Source organism: Eublepharis macularius, chromosome 2 (genome assembly GCF_028583425.1).
Source record: "Eublepharis macularius isolate TG4126 chromosome 2, MPM_Emac_v1.0, whole genome shotgun sequence".
Lineage (NCBI taxonomy): Eukaryota > Metazoa > Chordata > Lepidosauria > Squamata > Eublepharidae > Eublepharis > Eublepharis macularius.
Genome location: NC_072791.1, coordinates 131,150,718 through 131,166,299, shown reverse-complemented (window position 1 = coordinate 131,166,299; position 15,582 = coordinate 131,150,718). Strand labels below are relative to the sequence as shown.

At 43.2% G+C, this 15,582-nt stretch overlaps 1 protein-coding gene and 1 long non-coding RNA gene across 2 annotated transcripts in view; both read right to left on the bottom strand.

The window, feature by feature from the left end:
- The window catches only part of PTPRJ (protein tyrosine phosphatase receptor type J), a 182,358-nt gene that overhangs the window by 141,340 nt on the left and 25,436 nt on the right, over positions 1-15,582 (bottom strand). The gene's annotated exons all lie outside the window — the stretch shown is intronic.
- On the bottom strand, positions 1,255-2,516 carry LOC129324749 (uncharacterized). The gene is made up of 3 exons (XR_008596557.1): positions 2,042-2,516; positions 1,668-1,719; positions 1,255-1,308 (listed from the first exon to the last, which is right to left on the bottom strand). It is a non-coding gene; the product is annotated as an uncharacterized LOC129324749 (long non-coding RNA).

Sequence of the window (15,582 nt, the reverse complement as noted above, 5' to 3'; positions counted from 1 at the left end):
CTCGTCCCCATCCCAAGGCAAAGAACACAGACACCCATTGCACAGAAATCAGCCTTTATTATTATATCATCCCACCTCCCCCAGCAGACGTGAGGAAGGGGAGGCGTGTAGGAGAGCCGTCTGTGCAGCAAAACACCCCACCCCACCCCCAAGGCGGCAGCGGCGGTCACCGGCGAGGCCGGCGGCCGGACCCCCTTGGCCGTCCACGGGCCCGGCCTCTCGCACGCAACTGGGCCCGAGGGAGGGGTGCCTCTGGGGCGGGTGGAGCTGCTGCAGCGGGTGGGGCCGGAGGGTCGAGGATGGCGACGAGCCGCCCGAGCAGGGCTTCGGCACGGACTTGAGAGGCACACCCCACCCCTCCCAACAACCATGGCCTGTTGGCGTGGGAGGCTGGCAACTGCTCCACGGGATTAAATGCGAGGCAGGACGCCCTGGGGTGGAAGGTGTTGGAATGACCAATGGGGCTGCTGCAGACGCCCGAGGGGCTGGACCCACTCTGGGAGGCGGCCGCTCATGGGACTGTGTTGCTGGGGCTGCGGCTGCGATGGGGGCGACCCTCCCCAGGCGCGCGAGACCTCCTGCCCGGGATATGGCATCCACCTGCCACCACCCTGGATTCTCCATTGGTGGGGGCTAGGGTTCCAGCGAGCGGACCGTTTGCCCTGCCATCTCCCGCCCCCTTGAAGCTGCAGCTCGCACCACCCTCTCCCTGGCTTATCGTGTGCCAGCTACTCTCCCCACCGGGGATCCCCGCTCACATGCCCCGCCCCAACCCTCTACCTGGCCATAGATACAGGGGGGTTAGCCGTGTTAGCCTGTGGTAGCGAATTCAAAAAGGGTCCCGTAGCACCTTTACAACTATCCAATTTTATTGTGGCACAGGCTTCTGAGAATCAAGTTCTCTTCGGCAGATGGGTGGTACAGACACTGGTCAAATACAGAGGAGGAGGGGGGGAGGAGGGAGGGAGGGGGCGGGGAGGCAAGACGGGGTGTGTCGGATACATTTGTGGCAATGTGCAGGTGGGGAGATGTGACGGGAGTGTTGGGGGAGGGGCGGAGGACGAAGTCAGACTCGCAGACACAGAAAACAGTTGTTGTACATCTCGTTTTATTGCACTGGAAAGAGCGGGCTTGCGTTTAGGCTGGCGAGGGAGCTGGAGCATTCCACACAGCCCTTTTTCCCGCTCGGAGGGGCGGGGCTGGGATGCAGGCCGCGGCGCGACGGTGCTTCCTGGGCTGCAGCCAACCATCCGTCAGAGATGTTTGGGGAGGGCGGGGCGCGGGGGAGCAGCCATGCCCTGGATGTGCCTGTGGGGGAAAAAGACACGTGTGGGCTTTGCCTCGTTCCACTGGCAAGGCAAGCCCCACACTCCGCCATCCGGGGGGGGGGTTGCACATGGTCGAGGGCAGCAGCTGATGCATGACGGTCTGGTGAGGATGCACTCGGCCTTGGCAAGCCTTTACCTTTAAGGGAGAGAATGAGCTGGTCACAACAAACACCTGGCCACATGTGGTTTTCGAGGCGCCTGCCTCTGAGGCAGCCAGGGGCGGCCATGGTTGCCCCCCACCCCTGCTGGGCCTCACCCAAAGCGGCAAGTGAGCGGGTGGGTTCAGGTGAATGGGCGGATTGCGCTTATCTGCGGAATGCCCCCCCACCTCCTCCTTACCTGTCAGCGCTCCGTCGGTCATCACCAGGTGGGAGCGCCAGAGTCAGGGCACCTGCAAGGAAACGGGAGAGCATGCGGTTAATTTGCAAAGTGTCATTCCCTTCTGCCACGGAAGGGTTAGTTTGTTTGTGCTTAGTTAGAAGCAACTAGCATGCATCAGTTAGCTGTGGAGTCATTCTTTCTATCACGGTAGAAAGAGAGTTAGGCAGACATTTGCACCTCTTCCCCTTTATGCGAAGTTCCCCCAGTTTTTCGCAAAGTCCCCGGAGTGCATTCTGCGCCTGCCAATGTGAATGCCCTCAGCCCGTTTCGGTTTTCAAAGGGGCAATGCCACTCAGCAGACGGGCAGAGCCTCCGGCCGAGTGCTCACTTACCTGGGGGTTTGGGTGGCGCTGGCCGGATGTTTTGTAGGGCGCGGTCGCAGGTGATTGGGTGCAGAGAGGGGGGCTCGTCCACGCCGGGCGCGCATGCTGATTGGTCCCCGGGATAGTTCTCATCCTATGCTCCTTCGGGCCATAGGGGCGGGGCGAGGCGCTCAGAGAGGGGGCTGATTTTTCGCCGTTCCATGGACGCCTATGGGCTACGCCTTCTTTTTCCGTGGCGTAGCTTTTTTGCGCCGCTGTGGGCGTTCCCGCTTCTGGAGGAGCTTAGGGAGCGGACTAACTCTGACCCCGCCTTGCTCCCCGCCCCCCCCTGCGTCGGCGTAGGGCTCTACGCCACTTCTGCGCCGCCGCCCGGGCGCCTGTGGCTTGCACCGGTGCTGGCCCGCCGGCGGGCCAGCGCCACGTCCCAGCGCGGGCGGAAGGCCACTTACGCGGGCGTACGGGCTAGATGCGCCCTCGCAAGCCTTAGTTCGGTTCCTGTTCACTTTACGTGCCCTTATTAGGATTGGGCTGTAAGTGCAATTTAAAAAATCGAACACATTCTCAGTCCTAAACCTCTTGCAAATGTCTTTAAGTCATAAGTAAATGAACTAGATAAGTTTGCAATTTAAGATTATTCAGATATTTACCAGAACCCATTCTTACTGCAGTGCTTACCATAATGGAATGAACTGACTTTTTTGAACTCTTCAATCCAATGGATTGATACTGCTTTGGAAAGCCACTCAGTTGAGACCAAGACTTTCCAGACTGAAGATAAATACATTGAATATTTGAGGAATAACCAGGAAATGGGATGTATAGCCCTTTAATACTATATCCACCATCATTTATAAAACTGTAGATAAAGTGGTGAAAGGAATGACAGAAAAATAAACTCTTGAAGCAGCTTCTAAATATAGAATTAAGCATATGGCTCCAGTCTCCATACAGTTTTCTTTTTAGTTCAGCTATATGATTAACCTTGTTAGCTTGTAGAATTGTTTTTTTTTTAAATCAATTGCTCTGTGCTCATCTGCATCATACTCCCCTCAGTTTATAAATAGAATATTGTTCTGTGTGTGTACCAAGGCTTGCAGGAATCTAATGAAATTCATTAAACTGATGAAGTTTTTTTTTAACCCCTTTGAGAGAAGGAGGGTAGATTCCTGTTTTTAATAAGACTTTCAGGTTACAGCCTCTCCAGCACATTCCAGTCCCAATCAATTTTGTCAACCAAATGTTATATCCTCAAGGTAAAAATCTGGTTTCACAAACAGCTCCGGTTTTACTACACATTCTTGCATGTTTGGGGGAGGGAGGAAGAGATTGTAATGATAATGCAAACATTCCCATTCAACCCCCTACACACACACACACACACACACACACATTGTTCCCTGGCATCTGTTCTCCATCAAGCTACAGAGGCTTCAATTCCATCTACATTTCGAACATTAAATGACTCTAGGACGTCCATAGGCATCTGCCAACCAGTTTATGTGAGTAAAATATTGTCTTACTCTTCCGTTTCTCTCTGGAGAATTATCCCAAAAATGCAATAAAGCAATGACATTCAACAAAGTGTGGCTCCCTAAGAAACAAAAAACTGTCCAAGTCATCTCAAGTATTAACAAAGGCAAAAGCCCCCACAGGGTCACATACTCTTTCATGAGTGCTTACATGAACTGTAGTTCAATCAAAAGAAGACACAGAGCCTACACTCAGGTTTACAATGAAAGGGACATACAATACCGGAACAAAAAGGTGAGCCCAACTGATATTTAAATCCAGCTGGAGCCAGGTTTTGTTGGTGTTCTTGTTGTCATGAAGATGATGACTCAATCACTGAGGCTTCCCTGGGTGACCTACTGGTAAACTGTAACAGTTCTTTGTGGCAGGTATGGGGAGCTTTTTATTCTCTAGGTGGTGCCAGATGAGAACTATCCCTTCTTCCACCATATGTGCTTCACAAGCATGGCAGTCTCTGAAACATACTGCTGGGAGTAAGTGGACTGGAAAGAACATGGCTACATATGCTCCTATTAAGCCAAATAAATTCCTGTTCCTTGCCTTGTGTTTGGCAGAGCACCTAGCCAAGTTCTGCCTTCAAACTAAACAGCAGGAGTGGCTTAAGCAGAGCAAAGTTAGTTTCAGGTGGGTAGCCATGTTGATCTGCAGTAGAAGAGCATTCTCTCCTAACTAACCTCACCAGAGCTCACCAGAGCTCAGCTGAATCAAACCACAGTCCACAACCCAGCTGCAAGGCATTGTGTTCATTGAAGAAAAGCATGCTGTGACCACCTCCTCCTGGCCAATCTAATTTTCTCCTTCCACCCAGGGTTGCAGTTATAGCACCAAGCTGCCAATTACTACTTCAACCACACATTTCTCCCATTAGTGGTTTTTTGGAAGTAAAACAAGGAACCTTTTTGACTCTCCCATGTGCACTAATTTTCAGTAATAAGCACTCTCTTGTCAGAGATCTGCCTATTCCAGCCCTTAATTTGTCATACTTCTATGTGCATTATACCATGATGGGATGCAGATGTCTAAGGTGACCAACATACAGAATGACAGATGCTTTAAATACTGGTAGACCTGTGAGCCCAAACCATATCCTAATATACTTTACTCTCCTAATATACTTTACCATCCTAATATACTTTACTCTCTAGAAATACTTTGACCTAGTGGATATCTTGCACAATGGAGTGTGTACCCCAGAATTCTTTGAAATGTTATTGGAGGTGGTGGTTTATTCTCATTTTGCGTAGACAATGTTGATCTCAACTTCTACCTTCCCTCACCCCAATAAGTTGTCATAGTTTGCAGCAATTTGCCATCCTACAAGCTACTCTGCTTTTAAACAAATTCTCAAAATTCTGAACTTATAAAAATTCATACATGATTTCAGTCTGATTCATACTACATCCCAGCATGTAGCTGTCCATTTGGTGGAGTATAATGATTGAGGCCTCAGTCCTAGAACTTGCCTCCTAGAACTTGCCATCTTGCAATCAGTTACAAGTACACACTATTTTATCCATCATAAGAGATGGGAGTGCTGTTTTAGAAAAATATATAATTTGGTTATTTAAGTTTGCCATAGATATTCTACAAAACAACAACAACAACACATAATACAATTTATAGATACACGTCCACTAACAAAACCTTGGGCAGCTGTTCCTTGTTATGATGTAGTAGCACATCCCCTTCTACTCTTGCATTCACCAGAACACTAATCCTCAAACTGATGAAGCATGTAAATATCCAAGCCATTTTTCTTTAAGCATACTTTAGGAAACTTCACCCTGTCCTCCCAAGGCTCCACCCCCAAATCTCCAGAAATTTCCCAACCTGGAGTTGGTAACCATATTCCTAACGGATGTGGAAATAAGTCTAGGACATCACAACTGTCTCTCCTTCAAACTCAAATTTGAGAGCAAACTAGAGAATTTGCCTATAATTCTGCATGCAGCAAGAAAAATGCCAGCCTGTGTTTTCAGTGTTTTTACCGTATCATGCAAGTCCTCTGGCATGCTGGGCATTATCAAAGTGCCTGTCAGCAGCAAGAAGTAATACAAGGTGCAGTTTCTGCAAAGATTCAGGATTCAGCAAAAGAAAGTTTGAGCCAATTCATGTTATCTTGCAGCAATTTTGGAAGGTACAGAAATTGTTCTCATGTCTTTTTAAATGTGAGTAGTTAATTAAGATTTATCTATAAGAATAACAACTGAAATTTTAAAAATTATAAACAAAAAACCAGTACTTGGTTGTTATGTGGAATAACATTTGGAGCAAGTGGGAGAGGCGGGCACTAGGCAGAGCCTGTAAATGGAGATGCAGACAAAGTGATAGGAGAGCTGATCCTCTTAGCAGGAGCTACTCTAAATGGACAGTTGGTGGGAGCATAAATACCCAGAGAGAAGAACCCCTACAAGACTTGGGTGCACTTGGGAAAATGGGGCACCATCATGCAGAGACCCAGGACAGCCACTGAACAGTCACCGAAGCAGAATAATGCCGGCAGGGTCAGCAGGGCAGTAATGTGACACGGTTCAACAAACACAACAATTCTTCCTTTTCCTTAAGTTCTCCCTTCTTCCATTTAGCCTCTTTTTTGGGAAGATGCCTACATCCTTCTACCCTTTCTTCAATGGCTCAGCAATGAAACGTTTCCATCTCTGACCATGAGTCATAAGCTTGAAGCTTCATCAAGATGCCACTCCTCTCCAGTTCTGGGTTTTTTTGGGAGGGGAGGAGTTCCCCTCTTGGAACAGCCATGCTGAAAGCCTGTTGCCATACCAGAGTTGAAAAGATTAATAAGACAGGTTAACAGACAGAGGATGTACATAGATCAAGATGGGTAGCTGTGTTAGTCTGTAGCAGTGGAAAAGAGCAAGAGTCCAGTAGCACCTATAATACTAAAAAAATTTGTGGTAGGATATGAGTTTCGTGAGTCACAGCTCACTTCTTCAAAGGACGTACAGGAGTGGCAGAATACCTCAAAAATAGAAACTAAACAGAAGCAGTGGCTATGCAGAGAAAACGGACCCAGAAGCACAGATTTTCTAGATCAATTTAATCATTGAAGCATACTCCAAACTGCCTTAAAACAGCCCACTGCACTCCAAAAAGGAAGATATGAGTAAATTTATTATCCAGGGGCATAAATTTCTTCTTGTTTAGATAACTGTCTGCTTTCTGGACAACAGCATATAAAATGCTAGCCCAGTCCTTATCTGTTGAAGGGAATTAACATATTCATGTGTACCTCATGTGTATCTCCAAGACCTTTCCACCAGCTGCCTGGCCCCTGCTCCAGCACCAGCCAACCATTCTGCAGCTTAGCAGAGAGAGGGGGAGAGAAAACTTGAAGGCTCTTCCATTGGTCCACCTGGCCCAAAAGCTACCAACCCAGCTATCAGTATCTGGTCACTGTGCAGAAGAGGGTGGGAATGACTGTGCGGCATTGTGCATTTGCACACTTTCATCATTTTGAATTTAATATTAGATAAATTTTCTATAACGTTTATGTACAATTATATTCATACAGTTTCCTTTAGGGCCAGAAACAGATCAAAGCACTATCTTTTCAATTTCATACTAGATACTAGAAGCTTCTTACATTATATCAGTTTCCCCCTCACATCTTCTAATCAAGTGATGTAAACTTCTTATGCCATTAGTTATATTTGTTATTAGTTATAAAATGATAGGCAGTTACGGGGAAAGGCCCAAATGCTTATAATCAAAAGTCAAAGGACTGAACCTGTACCTCATGCACAGGTGATTTGCACAAGCTCATGAACTAGGATAGATTCTCACTTACTTTCATTTGATTTAAAAACCAGAAGTAGAAAGATCTAGAGAATCCACTATTAAACCATGAAGCTTCCTTCCTTCCTTCCTTCCTTCCTTCCTTCCTTCCTTCCTTCCTTCCTTCCTTCCTTCCTTCCTTCCTTCCTTCCTTCCTTCCTTCCTTCCTTCCTTCCTTCCTTCCTTCCTTCCTTGTGTTGCAATATTTATGAAACCTGCTGACATATTGTTCTTCCCAAGTATTTTACATGCTCTTTTTATTTCCATTATACTTCTCTGTTATAGAACAGTCACATTGTATTTCCTTAAAATAGTACTCTCTCAATAGTGACAGAACACTACAAATTCTTTAAAACAAAATCACCCTATAATTTTTATAACTGCATTTAGCATTTATGCAGCACTTTCTCCAAATCCTCAAAGTAATTCCTATATAACATATCACCTACCCAGACTTTATAATGTTGGTTAATATTATCACTCCCATACTACAGATAGTAGGCTGAGGCAGAAACACAGTAGTTTGACTAAAATGAGCACATGATGAGCAGATGGCTGGTGTGAGATTTGAACCAGGGACTTTACCATTTCATTTGTTCATATAATCTGCTACACAATTACTCTTTTAAGTCTTATTTATGCTTAATAAACTGGAGTCAGAAATTGGAACTGCTACCGTGCATGTCTTTTGTGCTGTACTTGTAGTTTTTACCATGTGTGTTTATTTGGGACCCTCACTTACATACACACGCCTTCATAAACACTCCAGATCCAAGTGTTCTTTTGCACTGAGGGTGGGAGCTGAATATTTAAATATGAAGATTTCATACAATTTAAAAGTGAAGAGATATAATACTGGACTAGAGAAGAGCACAAACAGAAAACAAACAAACATGATGTTCGTTGTTCGTTGCCATCCACGAACAGGGACTCACGAACAAGCACGAACATGGCCTTGTTCACGAACATGTTCATGGTTGGCTGTTTGTGGGGGCCAGCAGGCTCTCCTTCAGCCATCATCCAAGTTAAGATCCCTACCACACTGCTCCCAGAAACCTGACCTGAGCAGGCACCAGGAAAGGTACCAATAATAAATAATAGCTTGGCCCAGAGCCTGGCAGCAGCCCTGGAACTTGAAGGGGTAGAGCCCTATCCCACCACACACAAAGAAAATTCAAGCTCCAATGTACTCTCTCTATCAAAATGCAAACAGCAACTGTCTTTCTCCCTCTCCACTGTCTGCAGAGTCAGAGCTGGGAGCCCCCCTCCCCTCTGCTCTTTGCTCCCTTGTTGTAACAACTTTGGAGCTCCACACTTGAAAGGAAGACCTGCCTATCAAGCTAAATTGGGCTTAGATTGGGGTTTCCAGGGCAACAGCAGGAGTTCAGACAGAGTCCAGACAATCCCTGCCTAAGTTGCCAAGGGAATTGATTGTAGGTGCCAGACTGTCTGGCTTGATGAACAGCAAGACGAACAGCAACAAACTAGGCTTGCAATGACCACCTGTTCATTTAGAATGGGGCCTCATGAACAGCTTGTTTGTGAACAGCAGATTGGGCTGTTCGTGGCTTTTTTTTTGTTCATACTGCTGTTCATGCCCATCTCTATACTGGACCACTGCCTTTCCCCAAGAAGCAGTTTTGCCGTGGCACGATGAGTCACTTGGTTGTCCATAAACCCTTTCAAACTAAATGCCTGTGAATGTTTCATAATGACCTCATAGTAAGCACGGATGTAGAGGACACACTTGATAATACCATGGTTGTAGCCCTAGACTGTTATCCGAGTTGAGGCAACCAGTATGTTTGATATTTGAATATGTGCATTCTTGAGCTTTCTTACCTGGTACAAAATATCTAGTGAATTTACTATTCAGGTGCAGATGGGAGCTGTTAGATATGGGGGTGGGACTTTCCAAAGGCAACTAGTATCAAGCAACAATGCTCACTGTTTATCTAACCTCTCTAGCATTGCAAGTGCTGACAATGAGGCCACTTCCACCCCCACTGCTACACTAATACTATGCAATACCAGATCTGTTAGGAACAAGGTTGCATGCATTGCTGGGATGTTGTAGGAAGAGGAAATTGCTGTGGTTTGCATAACTGCAATGTGGATGCAAGAAAACAAATAGGTGTATGTATCCCAACTAACTCCTCCAAGCTATGTGGTCCTACGCAAACCTTACTATGTAGCTGGGGAGGAGGGGTTGCTATTATTCTTCATGAGATCTTCAACTTCTGCAGACTTCCAATACAAACTATAGCTGGTATTGACTCCTGTCTTTGGACACTAAAGATAGATTGGGTATTCTGCTTGTTTACAGACTGCCCAGCTCCCCACTGAGCACCTTTTCTGAGTTGGCAGAGCTCCAAGCAGATATGGTATTGGAGACACATAGACTTACTGTTCTGAGAGACTTCAGCATCCATGCTGAGTGTTCCAAGTCAGGTCCATCCCAGGAATGTATAGCTTCCCTAGCAACCCTGGGTCTCTCTCAAATAGTGACAACAAGCCCTATGCATGAAAGAGGCCACACCTTGTACTTAATATTTTGCACTGAGCTTTGAGGAAAAATCTTGTTTCAGTGTTGAAGATTTGGCCTGAACCGTGGTTAGACCATCATCTGCTGAAGGCAAAAGTGAATATGGCTCCAACACTTCACAAAATGAGGGGTTCAGTTAAAATGATTTGACCACAAAGGTTCATGGATCTTTCTAGATTCCAAAATGCCTTGGGAGATTTGAGAAATCAAGACACATGTTCTATGGAAGCTGCTGTAGTAGTGTGGAACTTGAAACTCCTTAAAGCTATTGAGACCATTGCTCCTTGTCAACCTCACTGGCCCTTGGGATGGAAGCCAGCCCTGTGGTTTACCATGGAGCTGGGTGACCTAAAGAGGGTTGGAAGACACCTAGAAAAATGCTGGCGGAAATCCTGCATGGAAACTGATAAAGCATGCTACAGAACCCACTGGAGGACCTATGAAGCAGAAACATTTCTCAGCAGCCATTGCATCAGCTAGTTCATGACATCCCAATTGTTTAAGGTATCTCAACATCTTCTGACCCTTAAATCTGAACCTTTAGAGTTTTAAGAACAGATAATTAGCTGTGAGGCCTTTGCTAAGTTTTTTGCCGATTAAATAGCATGAATGTGCCTTCATCGGGAAACTGGCTGTAATTCAGATGAGATAGAAGAAATGCTTAATACACCATCTGGCTCACACATGGACTGCCTTGAACCAGTTACAATGACAGATCTTAACAGGATCCTGACATCTATGAAAGCCACTACTTGTGCACTGGATCCTTGCCCATCTTGGCGGTGAAAATCAAGTAAGGACTTCATAAGTGAACCACGTCTATTGTAAATTAATCACTAACTCAGGGCACCTTCCCGAAGCCACTCAAACAGGCAGTTATCTGTTAACTAATTAAAAAAACACCCCTAGACAAAAATGATGTAGCCAATTATCGCCCAGTTTCTAATCTTCCCTTTCTGGCCAAAGTGATTGAGACAGCACTACTTGACCAATTCCAGGTCTTCTTGGAACCTATATTCCAACACTCTGGACCCTTTTCAGTCTGGATTCAGACCAGGTCATTGGACAGAGACAGGTCTAGTAGCTTTACAATGAAATCCTAAGCTTAGTTATTCCATTCTAAGCCCGTTAAAGTCAATGGGCTTAGACTGGAGTAACTCTGTTTAGGATTTCACTGTTAGTGTTCAAACAACTAATCTGTGGAGAGACAAGACACCTGTTAGGAAAAGTATATAAAATCTTATTACAATATGAAACAGAATCAGAACAGGTCAAAAAATGTATAATTAAATGGACACAAAACTCTGGTGAAAATATCTCAATGAGTCAATGGAAAAATTTAGGGACTAAAGAAATTAAATTTACAGATTGTCAAATGTTAAGAGAAAATTAGTATAAAATGTTTTTAGATGGTATATCACTTCTAAGGATACAGCAAAAATTAGTAAGGATTATAGTGGAAAGTGTTGGAAATGCCAATGTATGGATGCAACTTTCATATGTGGTGGACATGTAAGATGGCAAGAATATACTGGGTAAAAATACATGAGGAGATGCAAAAGATACTGAAGTTTTGCTTTGCACTGGACCCTAAAAGTATGTTGTTAAATATTTTACCAAGCAACATAATAAAAGAGCATAGTGAACTTTCTAAATATATGGTGACAGCGGCGAGAGTAGTGTATACAACAAAATGGAAGGCAGAATTTTGTCCAGACATGACCGATTGGATGAATAAATTGTATGAATATGCGTCAATGGCAAAATTAACTTATAACATGCAAAACAGACCAAACCAAGAATTTCAGGGAAAATTGAAAGTTTTTTTGAATATGTATCTGTAAACGAAGGAGAATTAAATATAAATAATATTAAAATAGACCAATTGCTAAGCTAAATAGTTAAGTTGCATGCTTACATGTTAAATGTAATTAGATTGAACATAATGTTGAATATTAAAATATAAACAAAGTATTTTAAGTATGTATGGGGGCAGGAAGGGAAACATTGTGTAATTTCATTGTTCTGATATTTTTTGCTTGTATGCGGTTTGTTTTTTTAAAGTATTTCAATCATTGTTAAAAATAAAAATATTAAATTTAAAAGGATTTCACTATTAGCAGAGGATCTCTGTCTGTATATAGACAAAGGCCATGCCTCCTTATTGCTCCTTCTGGATCTATCTGCAGCTTTTGACACAGTAGACAATGCCATTGTCTTGAGGCATTTAGAGACAGAAGTGGGCATCAAAGGATGTGCCTTGGGCTGTTTAAATTGTTTCTCCGAACGGACTCAAAGGGTTGCTGTCGGAGATCAGCTATCTTTAGAATGGAAATTATCTTGCAGGGTTCCGCAGGGTGCAATCTTATCTCCCATGTTATTCAACTTCTATGTAAAGCCTTTAGGAGAATTCATTTGCAGCTACAGAGTGGGATGACATCAATATGTAGATGACACCCAGCTCTATATCTCACTATCCACATCCTCACAAGATGCAGTAGAAATCTTGGGTTGCTGCCTGACAGCTGTGGTCAAATGACCGAATACAAACAAATTGAAATTGAACCCAGACAAGACATAAGTGATGCTTGTTGGGAAGGCAGGGATCTTGAAAGACATTGTACTTCCCACTTTCAATGGAGTTTGTCTGACCCTTGCAGATTCAGTGAAGAGCCTAGGGGTTATACTGGATCCAGCACCACTACTAGAAAAGCAAGTTAAGGCAGCTGTAAAAAATGCTTTCTAAAACCTCACTCTGGCCTGGAAGATGGCTTCCTACCTCGACATGGCTGATCTGGCCGCTTGGATCCATGTTATGGTAACTTCGAGACTTGACTATTATGTACTATACATTGGTCTCTTATCCAAATAAACTAGGAGAGTCCAGTTGGTGCAACCGCTGTGGTTCGACTGTTATCAGGAGTGAGCAGGAGCATGAACATCATTCCAATCCTGCAGTCATTCTATTGGCTACCTATCAGTTACCGTGCTCAGTTCAAGGTTTTGAGTATTACATTCAAAGCTCTTCATGGCCTTGGTCCACCTACGGGACTGCCTCTCTCCCTATGTTCCTCCACAGCAGCTTCACTCATCTGAACAGAATTTCCTGCAGGTCCTACCCTGTACATGGGCGAAATCAACAGCTGCCCATACCGATACATTCTCTGTGATGGCCCTTCCCTGTGGAACAGCCTGCCTGAGGAGATCAAGAGAGCCCCCAATCTCCTGGCTTTCTGCAAATGATGTAAAACTGAATTATTTAAAAGGATGTTTTAACTAAAATAGGAGGGCTGTATTGTAGGGAGGTGGTCTCAAAGAGATGCTTTAGTAATGAGATAGGGACCATAGACTTCACCACTATGTTGCCTTATGTCCTATATGTCCTATGTTCTACCTGTTGCTTTAAGTATGATCCTACTAGGTAGTTCTATGTTGTCAAATGTCAGTCCTAGAATTACTTATGCTCTGTTTCAGCTTTTCTTCAATTCTGTATTTTTTTTTGCTAACATTACATCTTTGTAAACTTGCATTTATTACCCTATGGCAATGTTTATTGAAATGTCCTTGATACTGACTGTACTAATCACACACTATGTAATACTCCTTGAGTCTCGCTGAGAAAGGCGGACTATAAGTGACATAAATAATAAATAATCAAAACAACAGATTGCCCCAACTGATGTGAAAGAATCCATAACTATTTATGGTTGTTGTTGTGGGTTTTCCGGGCTGTATTGCCGTGGTCTTGGCATTGTAGTTCCTGACGTTTCGCCAGCAGCTGTGGCTGGCATCTTCAGAGGTGTAGCACCAAAAGACAGAGATCTCTCAGTGTCGAGATCTCTCTGTCTTTTGGTGCTACACCTCTGAAGATGCCAGCCACAGCTGCTGGCGAAACGTCAGGAACTACAATGCCAAGACCACAGCAATACAGCCCGGAAAACCCACAACAACCATTGTTCTACGGCCGTGAAAGCCTTCGACAATACAACTATTTATGGGTTAAGAAATCACTAAAATCCATTCAAAAGCAAGATGGTGTTCATATACTAAGAGATGGATTACTTAAAACATGATTTCAATGTAGAAGTAGATTGTCTACCAATTTCACCACTGATATCACCAATAAATGGCTACTATGATGCCACCATTAGAAAAAGAATTGACCATGTCAGCTATGAATTTATGACAGATAAGCAAGGCAATGTGAAAACTTGGCAAGAAATTCAAGCTCAAGGGGAAAATATCCAATGACTGATGTATTATCAAATGGTATCTAAGCTTAAAGAACAAACTCTCAAAGAAGGTGGCAGATCAAAAGAGAAAACAGAGTTCAAATTACTAATAAGTGGAGACTTGAAGCATTTATTTGGAAAAATCTACAAAACTCTACTGCAATACCACACAGAGACAGAACAAGTCAAAAACTGTATGTTCAAATAGATGAAAATTTTTGGAGAAACCATTTCTATGAATCAATGGGAAAATCTATGGACCAAAGAAATCAAATTTACAGATTGTCAACTGTTAAGAGAGAACTGTTATAAAATGTTCTTTGGACGGTATATCACACCTAGACATTGCAAGAATCAGTAAGGACTAGAGTTGACAGTGTGAAATGCTAATACATGGATGCGACATTCTGTCACGTGTGGTGGACATGCAAGAAGGCATGAAGACATTGGATAAAAGTACATGAAGAGATGCAGAAGATTTTCAAGCTCAGGTTTGAGCTGAATTCGAAAAATATGCTATTAAATATTTTACTGAGTAATATCACAAAAGAACAGGGATAACTTTTTAAGTATGGTGACCACTGTGAGAGTACTATATGCAGCAAAATGGAAGACAGAATCTTGCCCTGATTATGTCTGAGTGGATAGATAAACTGTATGAATATTCATCAATGGCTAAAATTAACTTCTTATGTGCATAATAGACCAATATCAGAATTCCAGAAAAAGTGGAGATTTCTTTGATTACCTAGCTCGAAGTTAAGAAAAACTAAGAGTAGTTAGTATAGAAATAGAGTAATCATAACATAGAGACCTTAAAAATGTTGAGTATAAAATATGGAAGAGATGACTGATTAAAAACTATTGATATTAAAGTTAGGTATAAGCAATCAAGAAGAGAGAGAAGAGAACTATCCCATAAGCTAGTTGCATTGTCACATCTTTTGAATATACTTTTCTGTTGTAGTTCAAATGTAGTACTTCGTATTTTGTATAAGTTTCTTTGCACTATCTATTGTCATTTCTATTTCCTTTTCAAATAAAACTTTAAAAAATACCTTACAGATTGTCCCAAGCACAAAATCATTTGTACACAGGCAGCTAACAGAAGGAAGAATACCTAGTTTTCCTGTATTTTCACAACAAACTTTTCATATATGAACAAATATCTTAAGAAGCAGCATCATAATATCTACTTGAATCAATCCAATTAACTTTCCCTGCTGACATCTGGAAAAATACTATGCTAGAATTTTGTATATGAGAAATAAAAAGTGTTCAAATATTCAGGTTTTTCAAACAAAACCGTTTAAAAAGAGTACAACTGATGTGTAAGCCACTGCAAAATCAGAAAACAATTTAAATACAAAAATTTACATTTGTGACTTTATGTTCTGGCCAGTTTTTGAGTTGATATTCGGTACATTTCTAGATTTCATCCTCCTCCGTCT